Source organism: Procambarus clarkii, chromosome 58 (assembly GCF_040958095.1).
Source record: "Procambarus clarkii isolate CNS0578487 chromosome 58, FALCON_Pclarkii_2.0, whole genome shotgun sequence".
NCBI classification, from domain to species: domain Eukaryota; kingdom Metazoa; phylum Arthropoda; class Malacostraca; order Decapoda; family Cambaridae; genus Procambarus; species Procambarus clarkii.
In genome coordinates, this window is record NC_091207.1 from 29,220,594 (window position 1) to 29,232,361 (window position 11,768).

The 11,768-nt window shown below is 45.1% G+C and overlaps 1 protein-coding gene across 1 annotated transcript in view; it reads right to left on the bottom strand.

Annotated features, from left to right (window-relative positions):
- Window positions 1–11,768, bottom strand: part of LOC138353483 (beta-1,4-glucuronyltransferase 1-like) — a 73,738-nt gene that overhangs the window by 22,361 nt on the left and 39,609 nt on the right. The gene's annotated exons all lie outside the window — the stretch shown is intronic.

The window sequence follows — 11,768 nt, forward strand, 5'->3', positions numbered from 1 at the left end:
GATTTGCCTTATTACGAACATTTATGCATTGATCCTTTTGTTTTAAATTCTTACTAATCATAACTCCCAGATCCCTTTCGCAATCCGACTTCGCAATCACAACACCATCTAGCTCGTATCTTGTAACTCTATCATCATTACCTAACCTCAGAACTTTACATTTATCAGCATTAAACTGCATCTGCCAATCCTTTGACCATTTCAAAACCCTATCTAGATCAACTTGAAGTGATAGTGAGTCCTCCTCCGAATTAATTTCCCTACCGATTTTCGTATCATCGGCAAATTTGTAAATGTTGCTACTCAAACCTGAATCTAAATCATTTATATATATTATAAACAACAGAGGTCCCAGGACAGAGCCTTGAGGCACTCCACTTACAACATTTTCCCACTCTGACTTGATTCCATTTATACTAACTCTCTGTTTCCTTTGGTATAGCCATGCCCTAATCCAGCTTAATATAGCACCCCCAATACCATGAGACTCTATCTTTTTAATCAGTCTTTCATGTGGCACTGTATCAAAAGCTTTGCTAAAGTCAAGGTATACAACATCGCAATCCTTACCACTATCAACTGCCTCAACAATGCTAGAATAAAAAGATAACAAATTTGTTAAACATGAACGGCCATTTATAAAACCATGTTGCGACTCAATTATTAATTTATGTTTTTCAAGATGAAGACGAATTTTATTTGCTATTATAGATTCGAGTAACTTTCCCACAATAGACGTTAGGCTAATTGGTCGATAGTTAGACGCAAGTGATCTATCTCCTTTCTTAAAAACTGGTATCACATTAGCAACTTTCCAAAACTCCGGCACTCTGCCTGACTCTATTGATTTATTAAATATGGTTGACAGTGGGTCACAAAGCTCCTCTTTGCATTCTTTAAGCACCCTGGCAAACACTTCATCCGGCCCTGGGGATTTGTTTGGTTTGAGTTTTACTATTTGTTTAAGAACATCCTCCCTGGTAACTGTTAAACTCGTCAACCTGTCCTCGTCCCCACCCACATAGACTTGTTCGGCTGAAGGCATATTGTTAAGTTCCTCTTTAGTAAATACAGATACAAAATATTTATTAAAAATACTACTCATCTCTTCATCACTATCTGTTATTTGACCTGTCTCAGTTTTTAATGGACCTATCCTTTCCCTAGTCTTAGTACGATATAACTGAAAAAACCCTTTAGGATTTGTCTTTGCTTGCCCTGCTATGCGAACTTCATAGTTTCTTTTTGCTTTCCTTATCTCTTTTTTAACATTTCTAACCAGTTGTACGAATTCCTGTTCTAAAGTGACCTCCCCATTTTTAATCCTTTTGTACCAAGCTCTCTTTTTACCTCTAAGGTTCTTCAAATTCTTTGTTATCCACTTTGGGTCATTAGTATTCGATCTATTCAATTTGTATGGTATACTACGTTCCTGTGCTTTGTTTAGAATATTCTTAAATAAGTTATATATTGAATCCACATCGAAATCCCCATTTAAGTCTCCTATCGCTGGGTTCATGTCTCGCTCCAAGACCGGCCCACACCCCATACCCAAGACTTTCCAATCAATTTGACCCAAAAAATTTCTTAGGCTATTAAAATCAGCTTTTCGAAAATCTGGCACTTTAACAGAATTTTCTCCTACTGGTCTATTCCATTCTATGCTAAATCTGATTTCTTTGTGATCACTGCTCCCTAGCTCACTCCCTATTTCGATGTCATTAATTTGCGTTTCCCTGTTAGTTAACACTAAATCTAAAATATTATTTTCCCGTGTTGGTTCCTTAATGTGTTGCGTAAGAAAGCAATCGTCAATTAATTCTAGAAAATCTTCTGCTTCACTATTCCCTGTTTTGTTCAACCAGTTTATTCCGCGAAAATTAAAGTCACCCATGACATAGATACTGTTAGATCTAGATGCTCTAGATATTTCATCCCATAGATGCTTTGCTTCCATTCTGTCTAAATTTGGTGGCCTATATATTACTCCTATTATAATATTATTAGCTTTTTCGTTTAATTCAATCCAAATAGTTTCTGTGTGTGGCTCTGTTTTGATTCCCTCTTTGAGACTACATTTCAAATTGTCCCTAACATATATGGCTACTCCACCTCCTCGTCTAATATATCTATCTGTGTGAAATAGTTTAAATCCATATATTTGATATTCAGCTAATAGTTCTCTATTTTCTACATTCATCCACGTTTCGGTAAGTGCAATAATATCTATTTTTTCTGTGCAGACAAGAGCATTTAATTCGTTAATTTTATTTCTTAGACTTCTACTGTTAGTGTAATATACCCTAAGTGAATTGTTATTTTGCGGACCTTCTCTTTCCCTGGTCGTTTTGCCAATTCCTTTCTCCCACAAACACATACTTTTATTACCTCCTTCCTCCGAATCAATTCCCATACCTCTATCTACTAACAGTTTAAACCCAAACAAACACCTCTAACCACTTCTTCTAACGAGTTCGCAACAGCAACAACCCCAGCTCTCGATAGATGCACCCCATCACGAGCATACATTTCATTTCTTCCATAGAAGTGTTCCCAGTTGTCTATGAAAGATATTGCATTTGATTTGCAATATCTTTCCAGCCGGCAATTGACACCAAGTGCCCTCGATATCCATTCATTTCCCACTCCCTTTCTTGGAAGAATGCCACATATGATCGGGATTCCTCCCTTGCTCCTAACTAACTCAATGGCTGTTTTATACCTCTGAATCAGTTCCTCACTCCTAACTCGGCCAACATCATTTCCTCCCACGCTAATGCAAATAATGGGATTGTTCCCATTACCAGCCATAATATCATTCATGTTGTTTATAATATCACCAATGCCAGCTCCGGGATAGCAAACCCTTAACCTGTTCCCCCTATCTCTAGCACAAAACGTTCTATCCAAATACCTTATCTGGGAATCTCCCACAACTAATGTTTGCTTAGGTACTTCCTTTACCCTCTGAGGGGCAAACATCATGTTATTTTCTGATGCCCAGTCGAAAACTTTATTAATATCAGCTTGAAGTTTTTCAATGTCCTCAGCTGATGTAATTTTCATACTGATTTTTGTGTCATCTGCAAAGGATGATACGAAGCTGTGACTTGTATTTTTGTCTATATCTGATATGAGAATAAGGAAAAGCAGCGGTGCAAGGACTGTATCCTGAGGTACAGAGCTTTTAACTGCACTTGGACTAGATTTTATATGGTTGACCGTTACTCGCTGAGTCCTGTTTGACAGAAAACTGAGTATCCAGCGTCCTACTTTACCGGTTATTCCCATTGACTTCATTTTGTGTGCTATCACGCCATGGTCACATTTATCGAAAGCCTTTGCGAAGTTCGTGTATATCACTGTGGGGACCGACCTGTGAGATTTATATTTATTTAATTTATATGAATTTATATTTACGTTAATTTATATACTTCGATAGCAATTTGTATAATGATAAGTGGACTGTATTTCTGCAATAATCTCAATCTCACAAATCGATCCTCTACACATTAGGGGGGTTTATTAAATTAATATATATATGCAGCCAATCATACTACAGAATTAACTACATACATTGAAAAGGTTCCTTATCTTATTTGTACAGCAGGTATAACCAGGATGTAGACCACATTTTCCCTCTTTGAGGTAGCTTCCACGTGCTGGTAACTGAAGCACAAACATGCTACCTCGTCTTGACCTGTCAAAAGTGCGCTAGCTGTGAAGCCAGAATCCTATATATGACAAGTATTTCAGAGAAAACTGTACATGGAACAATAAAGACCTGGCTTAATTACCTTTAGTTTGAGGCCTCCACGTGCTCTAACCGGGTCACCCTATATAATGACATTAATGGCCAAAAATGAAGATACATGGGTTTCGGAAAGAACACTTAACTTGAATTTGTTGACAGCGTGTTGAAAATGGTACACCTTTGGGTTCCATAACACTACGTCCAAGTAAAATTAACAGGAGCCGAATTTGCTCCCGTGTGAGCCTCTGGTCTCGTATAAACAATGGCTGCATCTAACACTCCATACTATTGACGCCTGGCCGACATTGTCCAGATATGATAGGAGCCAAATTTGCTCCACACGTCTCGGAGGTGACACAACAATGGCTGCCCTCCTTCCTCACTCTGACGCCTGGCTTACATTGTCCACATGTCAGAAAGTGATAGAAGGGTCACATTTACTCTACTTTAATATTGATAATTAAGTTAATTTATATAAGATCTTTTATGATGGTAAAGTCCAAAGACTAATGTATTTAAGAATAATTCCCAGCAGAATAGCTGGTGAATTATAATAGTATGTGGTGATGATATCCCGTTTTCTTTAGACGGTAATTCCACTACAAGTTACGTTTTCTATGGGTAACTTGTTTATACAATACAGCTATTATCTGTATGATTATTAAATGGTGTCGGATTTTCCGACAATCACATCAGCATTCTGTTTTTCTTCTAATGCCTCAGTGACTTTGTCGTAGTGCTCAAGTAACTGTGAGAGGCACGATCTCCCCGCTCGAAATCCATGATGGCCTGGGTTGTGAAGGTCATTGGTCTCCATGAAATTGGTGACCTGACTCCTAATCACTCTCTCAAATACTTTTATGATGTGCGATGTTAGTGCAACTGGTCTATAATTTTTTGCCAATGCTTTGCTCCCTCCCTTGTGTAGAGGGGCTATGTCTGCTACTTTAAGTGCATCTGGTATCTCCCCCGTGTCCAAGCTCTTCCTCCACACTATACTGAGTGCCTGTGCTACCGGCACTTTGCATTTCTTTATAAATATTGAATTCCGTGAGTCTGGACCTGGGGCCGAGTGCATGGGCATGTTTTCAATTTCTTTTTCAAAATTTAGTGCGCTCGTGTTTATATCAGTTATATTTACAGGGGTTTGAATATCCCGCATAAAGAAATTGTCTGGATCTTCCACCTTCATGTTGTTTATTGGAGTGCTAAACATGTCCTCATACTGCTTTTTTAGGATTTCACTAATTTCTTTGTCATCCTCCGTGTATGAACCTTCACTTGTACGAATAGGTCCAATACTGGCAGTGGTTTTTGCTTTTGATTTCGCATATGAGAAGAAATATTTTGGATTTTTCTTTATTTCCTGAATTGCTTTCTGTTCTAACTGCCTTTCTTCAGTTTCATATGAGTGTTTATATTTCCGCTCGATTTCTTCAATCTCCCTATTTAAATTATTCCTTCTTTGACGGGAAATTCGTGTCTGCATAAGCAGTTCCGTTATTTTTTCCTGCGTTTATAGTGTCGTCTGCGTTCTCTTTCTACGTTAGATCACTTTCTGGCTTTCCTCAAAGGAACATGTTTCAGACAGACTTGATACGCTTCTGAAGTCAGTTTTTCTATTCCTTCTGTAGGACTTGTATTACTTAGAACAGTTCCCCATGGAATGTTTGTAAATTCCCTTCGGGTAGGGCTTCCCGGTGTTCAGGGGAAGCCCTCAAGTGTAATTTTGGGGAGATTACAGGCCCATGTTACATTGAAATTTCACCTTGCCGTGTCATCCATGTTTCGTCACCGCCATCCATCACACCCGGTGTCCAAATTCGGCCATACGGGCAAACGGCCAAAAGCGACGTTCTTTTTAAGAGGACAGGTTGGTACTCACATGTCTTCCACACCGACTGTATACATCTGAGGCCAGCGCGGCGCACCACTCCATGGCCACACCCTACCGCCACACCCTGTGGCCACAACGGGTTGAGTCACATGGGTATGGCAAAACCACTTGGGAGCAAGTTGTATGATCTGCTTCAACCTGGAGGGGATGTATGTAAGGATAAATGCGGAGACCGGTAACGTGAGTACTCAGATTTATGAAATTACGGTGTCTCAGTAGTAGGCATCCGGTAGGTTGATTCGGGGGAGAAGCTGTTACCCAGGCAGCAGGTTCCCCCTCTCCACGTCGCTGAAAGTCTCCAATGGAAAAACATACGCTAATACGATTTCAATACATTTCATTTCGATTTCAATGCCAATACATCACCAGTTCCTGCGCTGTCGCAGGGAGCCGGTCGGCCGAGCGGACAGCACGCTGGACTTGTGATTCTGTGATCCGGGGTTCGATCCCGGGCGCCGGCGAGAAACAATGGGCAGAGTTTCTTTCACCCTATGCCTCTGTTACCTAGCAGTAAAATAGGTACCTGAATGTTAGTCAGCTGTCACGGGCTGCTTCCTGGGGGTGGGTTTCCTGGTCGAGGACCGGGCTGTGGGGACACTAAAGCCTTGAAATCATCTCAAGAAGATCTCAAGAATAACGTGTTGCAGGTTCCTGCAAGCGTGTGGGGCCGTGACATTTATTTGTTATGTCACTGAGAGTTTGACCTATGTAACCTGAGGTTACTTTATGTTTTCTTTAAGTTGTGTTGATGATTTAAGGATTCAGTGAGAGTTAATTAAGGGGTAATTAACGTCATAAGGGGTTGCACATTACTTAATGAGGGAGCTGTTATGGTAAACAGTGTTGCACTTGTCCAGATACGTTTCAGGAGCAATTAATTGTCCGTATGACAACTAATTGCCCACTCTAGCTAATTGTGTAATTAGCATTCTTGTCATGAATTCACATAGTGGGGAGGAACTGTCAAAGGTTGACAATATTTGTGTTAACGTAATTTGCTCGTGACTAATTACCAGTCTGGGACGGCAATTAATGGCTCATGTTAATTAGTGGAGTAATTAACGTCAAAGGGATTGACTGACTCGTAGGGCGATGTCATTGGGCTAGCGTAACTCGTTGGATTAATTTGATCTGTCGCGGGACGGTAGATGATTAAGCACTCATGTTAATTCGGATAATTAACACCTCCTCCGGGAATTCACAGTGTTTGATGAGACCTGCCTAGGCAGTGCGGAGTGAGACGTATTTATGTATAATTAATTGTCGGTCCAGGTGACAGTTAAATAATTGCTCTGGGTTAATTAGGGTAATTAACACTCATTAAAGTAAGTTTGACATAGACTGTTGAGAAGCTACCAAGTGAGAGTGGTAGGCTTAGTTAACGTAACTCGATTGGAATTTAATTAGTTGTCCGTTGACAATAATTGGGAATTACTCACTGAATGCTTGAGGGGGGTCAAATGTGATGTAATTTAGAGATAACGAGTTATTGTTAACAGTGTGACTTGTTGTAGGAGACAAGTGTTGGTGATTAACATAGAGTACTATTGATGTTTGTTGTCTGAGTGAGACAAGTGTTCGTGATTAACGTAGAAGTACTTTGTTGCTGGCTGCTGTTGACAGTCAATTAATGTAATTAATCACATAATCAATATTGCAATTGACTAAGGCAATTTGTTTGATTATCGTCTCTGAAGATGAGAGTTAAAGTAACTTGGGGGTTACTGGAGAAGTGTCTCAGGACCCCACCTTGCCTAACTTTGTTTACATTTGCAATTTCATTGCAGGGAGTCGCATAGAGTGTTCACAAAAGACACTGATAGGGGGGTTATCAGTGTTGGATTACCCACCTCGCCGGGAGGGCTGCCAGTGCCAGTAAGATTGTGATTATAGTATATTGCTCACCAGGAGGGCCGTGAGATATATTGAGTGCAAGCTTGTGTCACCAGTGGGCACCATTGTTCAGTTACTTTATTCAGTCAGTCCGCAGTAACCGCAATATGCAGACTGTTGTTTTTTCTCGAGGGGCTGTTGAATAGCTGTCTTACAAGAGCCACTGGATGAACATTAACGTAACGTAACGCTCACTGTTGTGTAAACGTTGTCTTGTGAATTATTTGTTTGCAATGTTGCGTCGTCAGTGGGCACACCTGTGTTCAGGTTAGTTCAGTATTCAGCCATGCAGCAATTGACAGGAGTCGTTGCTATTTCGGGGTTGTTAAGTAGCTGTTGAGTGCCACTGGATGGACATTAACGTAACGTAAACTCGATGTTGTAGCCGTTTAGTCTCTGTTAATAAACTTGTTATTGTTATCGAAAACGGTCTTTGATGTCAACCCTTCAACCATTCTTGTTCCACTCATGTTCTGCTTGTTTTCCACCACACAGGTTTTCACCCGTGTGGTGGAAGCTTGGCGGTTTGCTCCCGCTTTTTTACGGGCTCAGGCTTAAAGTAAAAATTTGTAAGTAAGCAGTTCCTTTTGTTTGGGGTCCACCTCTTAAGGGAGGTAAACGTAAGAGTTACCACTCACAGTTACCACTGGCTTGCTGAGCTTCCTGCCGTGGTGCATTTACTACCCATAGGGATATTGTATCAAACTGTGATGTATTTGTTTTATTGACTTCTACTTCTGTCAAATCTGTGTTTCTAATCATGATAGCAAGTCGCACACCACTTGACACGTTTCGGTCCAAGACGGACCGAAACGTCGTCGTTTCTCCATTTTCTGATGTGTGGTTTGGTTAACATGTGTTCAGCCACGTTATTATGACTCATCGTCTGCAGCAAGTGGCACTTTATCGTTTACACCTTGTGTGGGAGTGTTGGCACTGACACCTCCCAGTGTGTGTGTGTGAGAGTGTTGGCACTGACACCTCCCTGTGTGTGTGGGAGTGTTGGCACTGACACCTCCCTGTGTGTGTGGGAGTGTTGGCACTGACACCTCCCTGTGTGTGTGTGTGGGAGTGTTGGCACTGACACCTCCCTGTGTGTGTGGGAGTGTTGGCACTGACACCTCCCTGTGTGTGTGTGTGGGAGTGTTGGCACTGACACCTCCCTGTGTGTGTGTGTGAGAGTGTTGGCACTGACACCTCCCTGTGTGTGTGGGAGTGTTGGCACTGACACCTCCCTGTGTGTGTGTGTGGGAGTGTTGGCACTGACACTTCCCTGTGTGTGTGTGTGGGAGGGTTGGCACTGACACCTCCCTGTGTGTGTGTGTGGGAGTGTTGGCACTGACACCTCCCTGTGTGTGTGTGTGGGAGTGTTGGCACTGACACTTCCCTGTGTGTGTGTGTGGGAGTGTTGGCACTGACACCTCCCTGTGTGTGTGTGTGGGAGTGTTGGCACTGACACCTCCCTGTGTGTGTGGGAGTGTTGGCACTGACACCTCCCTGTGTGTGTGTGTGGGAGTGTTGGCACTGACACCTCCCTGTGTGTGTGGGAGTGTTGGCACTGACACCTCCCTGTGTGTGTGTGTGGGAGTGTTGGCACTGACACCTCCCTGTGTGTGTGTGTGAGAGTGTTGGCACTGACACCTCCCTGTGTGTGTGGGAGTGTTGGCACTGACACCTCCCTGTGTGTGTGTGTGGGAGTGTTGGCACTGACACTTCCCTGTGTGTGTGTGTGGGAGGGTTGGCACTGACACCTCCCTGTGTGTGTGTGTGGGAGTGTTGGCACTGACACCTCCCTGTGTGTGTGTGTGGGAGTGTTGGCACTGACACTTCCCTGTGTGTGTGTGTGGGAGTGTTGGCACTGACACCTCCCTGTGTGTGTGTGTGGGAGTGTTGGCACTGACACCTCCCTGTGTGTGTGTGGGAGTGTTGGCACTGACACCTCCATGTGTGTGTGTGTGTGGGAGTGTTGGCACTGACACCTCCCTGTGTGTGTGGGAGTGTTGGCACTGACACCTCCCTGTGTGTGTGTGTGGGAGTGTTGGCACTGACACCTCCCTGTGTGTGTGTGTGTGTGGGAGTGTTGGCACTGACACCTTCCTGTGTGTGTGTGGGAGTGTTGGCACTGACACCTCCCTGTGTGTGTGTGGGAGTGTTGGCACTGACACCTTCCTGTGTGTGTGTGGGAGTGTTGGCACTGACACCTCCCTGTGTGTGTGTGTGTGGGAGTGTTGGCACTGACATCTCCCTGTGTGTGTGGGAGTGTTGGCACTGACACCTTCCTGTGTGTGTGTGGGAGTGTTGGCATTGACACCTTCCTGTGTGTGTGGGAGTGTTGGCACTGACACCTCCCTGTGTGTGTGTGTGGGAGTGTTGGCACTGACACCTCCCTGTGTGTGTGGGAGTGTTGGCACTGACACCTCCCTGTGTGTGTGTGTGTGGGAGTGTTGGCACTGACACCTTCCTGTGTGTGTGTGTGGGAGTGCTGGCACTGACACCTTCCTGTGTGTGTGGGAGTGTTGGCACTGACACCTTCCTGTGTGTGTGGGAGTGTTGGCACTGACACCTCCCTGTGTGTGTGTGTGGGAGTGTTGGCACTGACACCTCCCTGTGTGTGTGTGGGAGTGTTGGCACTGACACCTCCCTGTGTGTGTGGGAGTGTTGGCACTGACACCTTCCTGTGTGTGTGGGAGTGTTGGCACTGACACCTCCCTGTGTGTGTGTGTGTGGGAGTGTTGGCACTGACACCTCCCTGTGTGTGTGGGAGTGTTGGCACTGACACCTTCCTGTGTGTGTGGGAGTGTTGGCACTGACACCTCAATGTGTGTGTGTGTGTGGGAGTGTTGGCACTGACACCTCCCTTTGTGTGTGTGTGGGAGTGTTGGCACTGACATCTCCCTGTGTGTGTGTGTGGGAGTGTTGGCACTGACACCTCCCTGTGTGTGTGTGGGAGTGTTGGCACTGACACCTCCCTGTGTGTGTGGGAGTGTTGGCACTGACACCTCCCTGTGTGTGTGGGAGTGTTGGCACTGACACCTCCCTGTGTGTGTGGGAGTGTTGGCACTGACACCTCCCTGTGTGTGTGTGTGTGGGAGTGTTGGCACTGACACCTTCCTGTGTGTGTGGGAGTGTTGGCACTGACACCTCCCTTTGTGTGTGGGAGTGTTGGCACTGACACCTTCCTGTGTGTGTGTGTGGGAGTGTTGGCACTGACACCTCCCTGTGTGTGTGTGTGTGTGTGGGAGTGTTGGCACTGACACCTCCCTGTGTGTGTGTGGGAGTGTTGGCACTGACACCTTCCTGTGTGTGTGTGTGTGTGTGTGTGTGTGTGTGTGTGTGTGTGTGTGTGTGTGTGTGTGGGGGGGAGTGTTGGCACTGACACCTCCCTGTGTGTGTGTGGGAGTGTTGGTACTGACACCTCCCTGTGTGTGAGGGAGTGTTGGCACTGACACCTCCCTGTGTGTGTGTGTGGGAGTGCTGGTACTGACACCTTCCTGTGTGTGTGTGTGTGTGGGAGTGTTGGCACTGACACCTCCCTGTGTGTGTGGGAGTGTTGGCACTGACACCTTCCTGTGTGTGTGGGAGTGTTGGCACTGACACCTCCCTGTGTGTGTGGGAGTGTTGGCACGGACACCTTCCTGTGTGTGTGGGAGTGTTGGCACTGACACCTCCCTGTGTGTGTGGGAGTGTTGGCACTGACACCTTCCTGTGTGTGTGGGAGTGTTGGCACTGACACCTCCCTGTGTGTGTGTGTGTGGGAGTGTTGGCACTGACACCTCCCTGTGTGTGTGGGAGTGTTGGCACTGACACCTTCCTGTGTGTGTGGGAGTGTTGGCACTGACACCTTCCTGTGTGTGTGGGAGTGTTGGCACTGACACCTCCCTGTGTGTGTGTGTGGGAGTGTTGGCACTGACACCTCCCTGTGTGTGTGTGTGGGAGTGTTGGCACTGACACCTCCCTGTGTGTGTGTGTGGGAGTGTTGGCACTGACACCTCCCTGTGTGTGTGTGGGAGTGTTGGCACTGACACCTCCCTGTGTGTGTGGGAGTGTTGGCACTGACACCTCCCTGTGTGTGTGGGAGTGTTGGCACTGACACCTCCCGGTGTGTGTGGGAGTGTTGGCACTGACACCTCCCTGTGTGTGTGTGTGTGGGAGTGTTGGCACTGACACCTCCCTGTGTGTGTGGGAGTGTTGGCACTGACACCTCCCTGTGTGTGTGTGTGGGAG